General features: G+C 33.7%; 1 protein-coding gene across 5 annotated transcripts in view; it reads right to left on the bottom strand.

The window, feature by feature from the left end:
* Nucleotides 1–12,236, bottom strand: part of ZNF148 (zinc finger protein 148) — a 127,208-nt gene that overhangs the window by 79,135 nt on the left and 35,837 nt on the right. For 3 of the 5 annotated variants that reach the window (XR_006732685.1, XM_045540099.1, XM_045540101.1), the window contains exons 2-3: nucleotides 9,422–9,502; nucleotides 4,886–5,021 (exon numbers count right to left, since the gene is read on the bottom strand). The gene's annotated coding sequence lies outside the window, so the exon portion shown is untranslated. The remainder of the gene's footprint in view (nucleotides 1–4,885; nucleotides 5,022–9,421; nucleotides 9,503–12,236) is intronic. The other 2 variants (XM_045540100.1, XM_045540098.1) reach the window with 2 other exon arrangements.

Raw genomic sequence — 12,236 nt, 5'->3', positions numbered from 1 at the left:
ACATTATCATTTTCATCTTCCTCCCTTATAACTCTTATGTGGTCTCTGTCAAAGCTCTTATGTGCTTCACCACACATTCAAAAATCCAAATACAACAAAGAGCCCCGTGCTCAAAAGTCAAGACATGCTATATCCCTTCTCTAACTTCAAAATTTTCAGGAAGGATCAGCCAAGCGTAAAGAAAGACAACTCATGTAATCAATCCACACTAGTATGTGAGTAAATGTCTCTTCCTGCTAACCCCTCAAAAAGCCAACTGCTTCCTGACCCAAATATATGTACAATTAATAGAAATTCAGGGGTTAGGGATATTATACAGGAGAGAGGAGGAAAGAAGGATGCTTCCTTTAAATCATATCACTCACATCAAAGACTGCTCTGGAAGGGGAAAAAAAACCAAACAATTAATCTGTGTTCCCAGGAACCGCTGTCCAACTGGAGGAAAAGAAAATAGGTAGAGTAATAAGCCACTCTGAGCTCCCTGTGAAGACCATTTAAGTGGAAGAACCTTGGGCAGCTGACTCAACAGAGTACAAAATGGGAGAGCTATTAAGAACCAAGACAAGATAAACAATGGTGTCCTAGAGTTAATTCAGCTAAAGATGGGATGGCAACCCTTCCTCCGCGCTTCGAGATACCCAGAGCAGAGAATGTTGAAAACTGGAATAGAGTAGGAAAGAGAAAGGAAGGAGACCAGCTTGGGCCAACTTCTCCTATATCTCTCTAAAGCAGATTATGTCAAACTCTGTATTCTTGCCCTGCTTCCAAGATTTATTCTTCCCTCATCACCATTCTTCTTCAAGAGAAGCTACAGGAGTATTTAGGTGGCTACAACATAGCTTCCTGCTCCATTCAATACCCACCATCCTTTCCTTTCCTATTGACAAATGTTTGGTTCAGTGTGTAGATATAATCCTAACTGTAGCTTAGGTAACCTCTAGTCATTTAAGCCCAGTGGCAAGGCTGAACTTAAAGAAAACATAAATTATCAGCCATCAGTTTTCTCTTATAACCCAGAACAAACAGCTAACTACTCTTCCTGTCACCTTCTAATTTAAGGTTTCCAACCAACTACATGCACATAATTAGAAACTAAGCTTTAGAGATTTGTAAGTTGAAATAGAGTAAATAAGCTTTGAGTCAGGGCTTTTAATAAGGAATTAAGTACGTGGGCTTTTAATACAAACATTTTCGACAATTATTTCCAAAACTTGGGGGACTGCTTCAGTTTGTTTTCAGAGGACAAAGTTAATAGAAGCGTAACATATGGACAAGTTGGGCACTACTATTCATTTTTAATCAAATATACAAATCACTTTAAATGCTTGCTGAGGTTTTTTACAGGAGTTTTATACAACTAATGAGAAAAATATCTTTCCAAATTAATAGGTTTATGTCTGTATTATAAAATTCAAAGATTATGATAACCTAGAAAGGAAAGACAATTTATGTGTGTTGAAGCTACTATATGGAAGACACTGTGCTGGGCACCATTATATGTGTTCCCTTACTTAATACTTACAATAACCATTAAGACAAGTAATAGTATATTGCCATTTAACATACAAAGAACCTAGGGCTTAGGTTGTTACATAGCCAGGAAGTAAACTGGGATTTCAAACCAGCCTTACCTGACTCAATGCACTTTTTAGCTTATCATACTACTTCCCAACTTGAAAAGGCCCTGAACACACTAAAAAAATCAGTTGAACTTACTCTCTTCTCACCACCTGCTCTGAGGTCCCTGTATCACCATTGCTTGGCTCAGTAAAGCAATCAAACTCTCTTTAGCAGACTATCCCATCTCATGGCTATCACGGAAGAACTGTCTGACACAGACTCCCTTTTCCTTCGGGACAACTGGAAACTTTCTATATTTTCTATTTTCCAACTTTCATCTATTAGTCATACCCCAATTATTCTTTTTTTCATGGGTTTACATATATCCTCTTAAACTATTAATACCTTCCTTTGTTAAGACCTAATGTAAGAACAGTCAGTGCTGATAATGTACTTGATCAAAAAAAGAGGGCTGTAAGTTTTAAAGTGAAAACAGATTTGAAGACCTGTGCCATAATTCTCTAAAATTCTTGAAAACACCTAGCCCCCCTTCAGAATGTACATGAACATCCATGTGCCACTTATCAACTTTAATTAGTCTGCATTCAAGCATGAAAAAAATTAATATATCTCATTTAAAGATTCTGATTTTCTGTTTTATTGAGTTTGGCAGTAATATTATGTTCCATAAGCCTTTATTGAGCAACCAAATGAGTCAAAGCAGATTACAGCGAGCAAGCTTAAGAACCTAAATATCACTGTCTTTTCTATAAAAAGAGTAATTTCCAACTTAAAATATTCTCACAAATTCAACAATACCACACCCCTGGCTCTGGAAGGAAAAAAAAAAACTAAACAATTGTTATTTGGAAGATGCCAGCTACATTAATTTGTATATTAATATTTCTAACTTATATATGAGTCGGTGAGAAATTACACTTTAAAAATATCAGCATTAGAAATACAAATATCAACCAGCCTCAAAATCTGTATTATATGATACATTAGGTGATATGAGGAAACCCATGATCAGTATAAGAATATTTAACAAATTTCCATTTATTATTCCTAAGAAATGTTCTGTTCTCTATCATCCCTCAGAAGTATAGTTTTGATCGAAGCAGAAACTGCTTCATCTCTCATACAGAGGCGTATCTGAAGGTCTCCGAATGTAGAATGTCCCTAGACAAGAAATAGACTTTGTTTTTTGATAACTACCATTTTCCATCTAAAAAGCATATTTTGTAAGCCATGTTGATTTTTAAAGTGCTACCATTTCAAAACATCCTAATAGGAACATCATTTGTAATAATGGCAACTGGACAAAATGGTCTTTCTGACCAATGTAGCAATAAAAGATATTTAAACAGGTATCTAATATCTATAGGTGCTAACACAATTATTAATCAGAGAATTTACAGGCTAAGGTCATTTTATACAATATGACAACTAAAAAAATTATGACCATTTTTTAACTACAGAAAGATAATTTGTAAATATTTAAGCCAAAGTTAACAGGCATTTCTATATAACAGTGAAGACCCCTTAAATAAAGCAGAATCTAAGCATATTTTGCATCACCAAAGTCTTCCAAAACAACGTAGCGTCAAGAAAATAGTGGTATTTAGAAATATTCAAACATCAAATTTATGGCAACTCAAACTATTAAGAAATAGCTATAGTTTATGTTAAAAAGGAAGAGGGAAAGGGAAAAGGGAAAAAAATAAAAAAGGTCCAAGCAAAACAGAATCTTATACTCTGTTGGATCTAGTTATTGTATCCATTACATTTTATGCCAATATCAACAATTCAAACATTAGTATTCAAAATACTGATTCTATTAAACTATGAATTATCTATAGTCTTATATAATAAAAGAAATATAAAAAAATATTTCTTAAAATAAACTTTCCTGTATACTATGAATAAAGTTAAACATCTAATTGTTTTGATTTTTTTTTTGAAACAGGGTCTTGCTCTGTTGCCTGGGCTAGCATGCAATGGAGTTGTCATAGCTCACTGCAACCTCAAACTCCTAGGCTCAAGGGATCTTCCCACCTCAGCCTCCTGAGTATCTGGGACTACCGGAGCACACCACCACCACATCTAGCTAGTTTTTCTATTTTTTGTAAAGATGCGGGTCTCGCTATATTGCTCAGGCTAGTCTCAAACTCCTGGCCTCAAGCCATTCTCCCACCTTGGCCTCCTAAAGTGCTGAGATTACAGGCATGAGCCACCACACCCAGCCCTAATGGCTATTTTTAGTATGTACCATACAGTAACCAAGACTTATTCTAGAACAGAAAAAGTATTAACTATTTAAATCAATACCACTTTATTTTTCCAAATGGAAAGTAAATCTGACTCAAACTCAAATGTGACAGACAGCTGGCTAACTCCCCAGAATCTGTTCTCTCCTTACTCAATAATAAAAATTAAGTGAAACACATAGCTGCCTACATAAGACTCATATTCCAGCCACCCTTGCAGCTGTTATGGCCATGTGACAAAGTTATAGCCAACAGGATATTAGTGAAAGTGACATATACAACTTCCCTTCAAGGAAAAGAGAATGCCTTTCACAATGGTAACCATAACATACAAGCCACATATTAAGGATAGATAACAGAGCAAGTCAAAGGAGCCCTGGGTCATAATAATTCTGGAGCTTCCATATAATCTCAAGATAGTTTACATGTACTTTTCAAATAAATATAAATATACTTCTACCTTTATAAGCCTCTGTCACAGTAGCGAACTCTATATACTAATATATCAAATATAAATGATTGCTGATCTAAGATGGCTTCCATATATTAATGCAGGCAAACATACAATATGTATAAGTGTACAGTAACTGATCTGTTTTTTCATATTTTAAAATTATATGGCACACACCATTAAATTTGATTAATAGGCCTAATTTTCCCAAGTATGAAAACAGGGTTTCCTTGAAAATTCTGGAAAATTTAATGGGGTATGCGTTGAGGATGGGGGTGAAAAATTTCTCCCTGTTGAGAAAAACAGTTAAACAACAAAACAACCACTCACTTAAATTTCACTTAAAATTACATAAGCTACAAATTTTTCTGTGTTAAACTAAACTTAGAATATAAAATGATATCATTATTCATCAATTTTCTCTTAGAACTGTTTTCTCAAGAAAATAAATAAATAAATGTTAAAAAAAAGTTTCTTCCAGATATAAATACCAAAACATAAAGAAATTGTTATATAAACTCAGCATAAAATTCTAGCAGCCAATAAAAATGGTTTTTAAAATTTACTTATTCAAGATTATGAAAAAAATAAGTATTAAAATTACCTGAGACTAAGGTAAAAATGAAGACTTCAAGGAAGGGAATGCTGTAGAGTTGAAAAAGAAATCATGGTTGAGTTTCTACCTTTCACAGGCTTCAGAAACCTTCCATACCACCTTAATCACTTACACCAGCCAATTCCTACAATAAAACATATACACACACACAACAAACAAAACACATTACTTATTAAGGGAAAAAATATAAATACAATATTTGCAAATTGGTATGAAAACTGAAATGATCACTCTTTGTAAATATTGTAAGCTATGACTGAATGAACAACACACAGACTTGTTTTTAAGTCTGAAATTGGGAACATACAATAGTGGAAGGTAGTGAATGAGAAATAGCCTTAGCCTTATAAAGAATAATTTGCCTAGATCTGGAGTCTACAGCTTCAGAGACATGGGATATTAAAGGAAACGTACAAGGGTACAGACCTAAAAGGTGAGAAAAGAAAAAACAAAAATTAAGAAACCACTTAAAAACACGTTCATACCTGCCTCGTAAAGTCTATGAAATGAAGAGAGAAGCAACACAATGGCAGGCCTTACAAACAGAACCTACAGCATATAGAATGCATAGTTATTTGCAATAAAAAGGATTACAACTGTTAAATACCTGGATACAGAAAACATAATCAGCAAGGTCACCAATGACAGAAAAGCTGACAAAAAGATGGAAAGGATCAGGAGACTGTGCAATATATCCAAAACGACAACAAAGAGCATAGGCTGTGCACAAGAAGAAACCTCCCTGGTAGTATTTCTGAGCATAGTTAACAGACTAACTACAAACAACACACGTTGTTTATAACAAACAAAACATTACCTATACAGGGAAAAAACACTATATATTTGTTTTACTTCCATAACAGATTTTATGTCATTTCCTACCCTGGAGGTCCTTAAAAATATTAGATTCCTATCTATCAAAATTAGTTTGCATACATTCTTTCACAGGAAGCTTGGAGACGAGATGATATATGAAAGATTCTGATTTTACAACAGTTTACAACGGTGCAAAGGCAAAAAGAATAGTCTTTCCCACCTCCTGCAAACCCAATAATAATTTCTGAACTTCAGAAAGCATAACGTTCATTTTTTTAAAACATTTCAACATTGTTTCCATATTTTTTAAAGTTCAATTTCTGATAGAGCTATTTACATCTCAGTACCCTTCCACTGCAGAATTTTCCCGGATATTCAGGCATGTTTACTTTTCCAGATAAACTTTTATTCAAAATAAAATAGATATGTTAAATATATTAAAAAGAACATGCATTTAAATTTTTTTAATTATGAAAACAATCAATAAGAGATTCTCAATACAGACAAATCATAGAAAAGAACCAAATGGAAATTCTGAAGCTTAAATGGCACAGTAACAAAAAATGTATCAGAAGGGCTCAACGGTAGATTCAAGGTGGCAGAAGAAAATCATTGACCTTAAAGACACATCAATAGAAATTATCCAATCTGAAGAACAGAGTGAAAAAAGATTAAAGAGAATGAACATAGCATCAAAGACATATGGAAAAACATCCAGTTTACCAACATTTCTGGAGTACCAGAAGGAGAGGAGAGTAAGAGCAGAAAAATATTTAATAAAATACTGGCCAAAACCTTCCCAAATTTGATTTTTTAAGACAATAAATCTACAGATCTAAGAAGCACAATGAACTTCAAGAGCGATAAACACAAAGTAATCCATACCTACAAATATCATATTCAAACTGTTGAAAGCAAACACAAGGAGAAAAATCTCGAAAGTAGAAAGAGAAAAATGATTCAGCATGTGCAGAGAACCATCAATAAGATTAATGGCTAACTTCCAATCAGAAATAATAAGAGTCTAGAAGACAGTGAGATCACATACTCAAAGAGCTGAAAGATAAAAGTTGTCAACCAAGAAGGCAGCAAAACTATCCTCTGAAAATGAAGGAATAAAGATATTACTAGGTAAACAAAGACTGAGAAATTTTTTGCTAACAGACTTCCCTTAAAAACAAAACACTAGAGGAAGTCCACCAAACTGAAAGGAAAAGACATCAGATTCAAATATACAGAAAGAAATGAGGGGCATCGGAAATGGTAAACATGTGGGTTAATCTAAAAGAGTATAAATATGTTTCTCATTTTTTTTCTCTTACTTCTTTAAAAGACTTAACAATATATAAAACAGTGATTATAACACTATTGCTGGGTTTATAACATACATAGATGTATATTACAATAGTGGCATAATAGAGAAGAGAAAATGGAGCAAAGTTTCTATATTTTACTGATACTAAGCAAACTGTTAAAATCCATAATTCCAACAGCAACTACAAAGAAATTATCTTTAAAAATATACAGCAAAAAACCAACAAAGTAATTAAAATAGCATACTAAAAAATATTTAACAAAAAAGGCAGTAAAGGAGACACAGGAACAAAAACATAGGAGATATATACATAAAAAAATAGGAAAATGGCAAATATAAATACAACCCTATGTATAACTAAACATGAATGATTTAAACAGCCCAATAAAAAGGCAGAGACAGATAGGACAAAAAAAAAAAGATGAAAAGGGATATACTATGGAAACAGTAACAGGAAAGAGAAGTGGCTATATTAATATCAGACAAATGGACTTTAAAACAGAGACAAAGACCACTGATTACAGGACTCCTTTGGCATTGCAAAATCTCAGAATGACATGAATCCCTGAATTGTTGAAAGTAAGTATCTTAATATTGGTAGTTTTAGATTCAGTGAACTATAGTACTTAAAAAAAGTTACAGAAGTTTTGTTTTTTCCTGACTTAAACTGTTTAAAAGCTCAATTTATGTTGAATTATTTTTTGATTGTGTCACTAAGGGGAAAAAATATCAAACAACAAGTCAGAGATTCATGTCATTCCAAGATGTTATAATGTGGAGGGAAAATTAAGTCCTACAATCAACTGTGAAGACCTTTTAAACATAATATCCCACCCAATCACCCTAGCAATGAAGGAGAAAAATCACCATATTCAACAATAATAAATTCAAACTTTCGTACGGGAAAAAAATCAGCAAAAATAATTTGCCTAACAAATAACAGGGGCCTCACAAAGAAATGGTAAATATTTGAGGTGACAAATATGGTAATTAGCCTGTTTTGATCATTCTACAGTGTAAACATGTATCAAAACATCACATTTGTACCCCATATATACAATTATTATTTGTCAATTAAAAGATACTATACCCCTATGGATACATAAAATTATTTGTCAATTAAAAACAAAACACACACAAAAAATGACAAGGGGGTCCTTTCCTTAATATACAAATATACAAAGAGCCCCATAAAAGGGCAAAACACACAACCAATCAGATCACTGAAAATATACATTTCGTCAATAATAATGGGAAAATGCTCGAACTCACCAATAATAAAAGCAAAGCAAAGCTAATCAACAAAAAACTGACAAATATTAAAAAGTTTGTGGCCAGGCATGGCGGTTCACGCCTGTAATCCCAGCACTCTGGGAGGCCAAGGAGGGAGGATAGCTTGAGCTCAGGAGTTTGAGACCAGCGTAAGCAAGAGCAAGACCCTGTCTGTACTAAAAATAGAAAAAAATTAGCCAGGTGTGGTAGCACATGCCTGTAGTCCCAGCTACCTGGGAGGATGAGGCAGGAGGATCACTTGGAACCCAGGGGTTTGAGGTTGCTGTGAGTTAGGCTGACGCCATGGCACTCCAGCACGGGCAACAGAGCAAGACTCTGCTTCAAAAAAAAAAAAAAAAAAAAAAAGCAAGCATGTTGCTGAATAATATATATGGTGTGATCTCATTTGTGTAAAGAATATATAAGCACACATCTAAATGCTTGTATATGTATAGAAAATGTCTACATTATCTATTGCTTAAGTGTGTACACCTTTTATATTAAACCTAGGTAAAAAGGGTGAAAAATGCTGAACAATTATCAGAAGATAAGGGAAAAGAAGGAAATCCTAAAATATGGCCACTACAATTGCTAATATTTTCAATACTTAAGTTTTAAAAGTTCTCAAAACAAATTAAAAAATTCAGAGAAACTTTAGAATTTTTATGATCATTAATAATTGATATGTGCCACGAACAGATATGTAAATTCCTTGAAAACTGTTCAATATTAATTTTTTCATGTTTGAAAGGTAAAAGTATAGGTTTAATATATGCACCAATGGAGGTCAACAAGAAAGGAGAGATTCATTATTTGTCTTCTTAACATAAGGGAAGTGCAGCCTAAAAAAGAGATATGTAAGTAATCTAGTTAAGTGAGAGAAGACAATGGACTTTACCCTATAAAATTAAGAACGTTAATTCTTTTCAATGTATAGATGTTCATATCTACATACAATGATATGCTATACATAATACTCATGCTATATTTAAGTAGGTATAAAAGGAAAACAGATTGTCCAGTAAATGTAGAGTACTACATTTATACAGTTGTGAGTACACGTGTTCATGTGCAAGCACATGGGTAAAAAATAAAGACTGAGTAAAACAACGTTGAATTACCTCTGTAAAATATGTCTGGCAAATGCCCATCCCGCCAGATCACCTGGCTGAATGTCCAAGCTGCTGATTCCTCCCTCTATCCTACAAAAGTACAAAAATACAGGTTATTCTCCAAAAGAATCAGGATTAAACAAAGTCTCAAAGTCAGGTAAATTAGTTATATCTAAATATAAAAAATTATTTCCATGGTAGATATTGTTGTGCTAAATAAAATTGGTAGCAACTCTTAGTCCAAATGCAATGACCCATCAACACTAAATAATATCACAAGGATAAGAAATGACTCAGACAAAAATCAGACTTTTTCAAACTTAACTTCTAGCTAAGGATTAAGATTTCTTCGAAAACAGGACAATAACCTTGAATTTATCTTAAGCATCCTAAAATAGGAAAGAAAGCACAAATGTGTTTCATTAAAATCATATGTTGATACTCTCCATTATTCAAATAGTACTATTTCTTCATAAACTCCTACAATAACATTTCCCTCAGCAGAAAAATCTAAATATAGTAAGGATTCAGTTTTTGAAAACACAAAAATAATAAATATTTTAAAATGTCAAGGCAAATGTATTTAATAATGCTAAAATGATCCATCAATATTTTTTAAACATCATGCTGTAATCAATCTTTTAGCAGAGACTAATACAGAAAATTAACATTCTATGTTAGTATTGCATTGATATTGGACACAGATCATTTTCTTCATGTAACTGGGATATTTTCCGCAGGTATATGAAATGAAGGTAATGAAAAATGAAAGCTAAATCATCAGAAACAAAGAATAGGCTAAATATAATTTTTTTTCAAAAATAGATAAAGCATTTTATGTAACACAACCCTAACACACTTTTAGGGCTCAATAAATATCTTGCACATCAATAAAAGCCATAAAGGTAATCACAGAACAATGAAAGAAATTAAATATCTCTAGAAAATAACCAAGCACATTAATTCAAGGTCGTATTTATATAATTTTATCAAGGGATTACAAACAGTACAGCCTTTACAAACAGTACAGCCTTTCTGATTAATTCGGCATTTTCTAGTCCTTAGTAGCTTTGTTGCTAAACCAGGTACAAACAAAAGGCTATTTTTAAATAATTTATTTCTACTAAGTTCTTAATTGCCTGCCTCAAAGTTTTACAGGCAAGCATTCAAAAGAGCATATATGCCCTTCTTAATTACACAAAATTATTTTTCAGTATATACATATTTCTATAGCAACAGTACCAAAAGGATAATAAAGCCATAAAACTATACTATCGTATTAGACACTGTTAAAAATAGTTAAAGTAAAGCAAAACCGTGTTAAATTAAATTTGGCCTAACATTGCCTCCCTAAGTAGCAAACTGCAATCTAACTTAGTGTGTAAACAAACTGCAACCTAATTAAGAGTACATTCTTGTAACAAGGAGCTGAGTCTCAGCCAATCACAGGCTGCCAACTCATGAGACCATGTACATATAAGGCAAATGCCAAGCTGTACCCAATTAAGCCATTTTTGTATGTCACTTCCTTTTGTTGTCTATAAATACTGCCTACCCACATTGCTGGATGGAGATCTCTGAACCTCTCCTGGTTCTGAGTTTGTGCTCCATTCATGAATATTTCTTTGCTCAAATAAACTCTGCTAAATTTAACTTGTCTAAAGTTTTTCTTTTAACAACTGTATCTTCATTACACTGGTATTTACATTCTATTAGATTATTGTATATTCTGTATATATTACTGTATTCAACTTTTAGAACTGTTAAAATAGCTGCAGGAATAAGTTAAACAGAAAAAGCACTGCAAAGTCTATATACCAGAAACATCTTTAAATAACACATTCTAATATTATGAGTCTTTTTTAAAGTTAACTTGATGTATCTACTCCACAATCAAGACACTATTACATAACTCATCACATAAGATGGTAACACCAAAGACTGGACAATGTTTTTGAAATCTTAACATTCTGTTAGGCCGGGCGCGGTGGCTCACGCCTCTAATCCTAGCCCTCTGGGAGGCCGAGGCGGGTGGATCACTTGAGGTCAGGAGTTCGAGACCAGCCTGAGCGAGCCCCCGTCTCTACTAAAAAAATAGAAATAAATTATCTGGACAAATAAAAATATATAGAGAAAAAATTAGCCGGGCGTGGTGGCGCATCTACTCGGGAGGCTGAGGCAGTAGGATCGTTTAAGCCCAGGAGTTTGAGGTTGCTGTGAGCTAGGCTGATGCCACGGCACTCACTCTAGCCAGGGCAACAAAGCGAGACTCTGTCTCAAAAAAAAAAAAAAAAAAAAAACATTCTGTTGAAAATATTTTCACAAAAAGCATACTCACCTTCTTGCATCACTTTTTATTGAAAGTGCTAAATTAACACTGTCATACGTCAAAGAATATAACTAGATAACTAAATAAAATAGTGAAGCAAGAAGGAAAAGGGAACATGCCACACACAAAATAATATAACCTCGAATCTAAATTTATAAACAGAATTTATTTACTTTATTTTTAGAGACAGGGTCTCATTTTGTCACCCAGGCTGGAGTGCAGTGGTGTGATCATAGATCACTGTAACTTCGAAATCCTGGGCTCAAGCAATCCTCCTGCTCCAGCCTCTCAAGTAGGTGGGACTACAGAAGCACACCACTATGCCCAGTTATTTTTTTTTTTTTTTGTAGTGACAGGGTCTGGCTGTGTTGCACAGGTTGGTCTTGGGTCTTGAACTCCTGGCCTCAAGCGATCCTCCCACCTCAACCTCCCAAAATGCTGGTATTGTAGGTGTGTGCCATTGCATCCAGTCATAAACAGAAATTTATGAATATC

The sequence above is a fragment of the Lemur catta genome, chromosome 1 (genome assembly GCF_020740605.2).
Source record: "Lemur catta isolate mLemCat1 chromosome 1, mLemCat1.pri, whole genome shotgun sequence".
NCBI classification, from domain to species: Eukaryota; Metazoa; Chordata; class Mammalia; order Primates; family Lemuridae; genus Lemur; species Lemur catta.
Note: the sequence above shows the minus strand (reverse complement) of the source record. Positions and strands in the feature narration are given on the sequence as shown.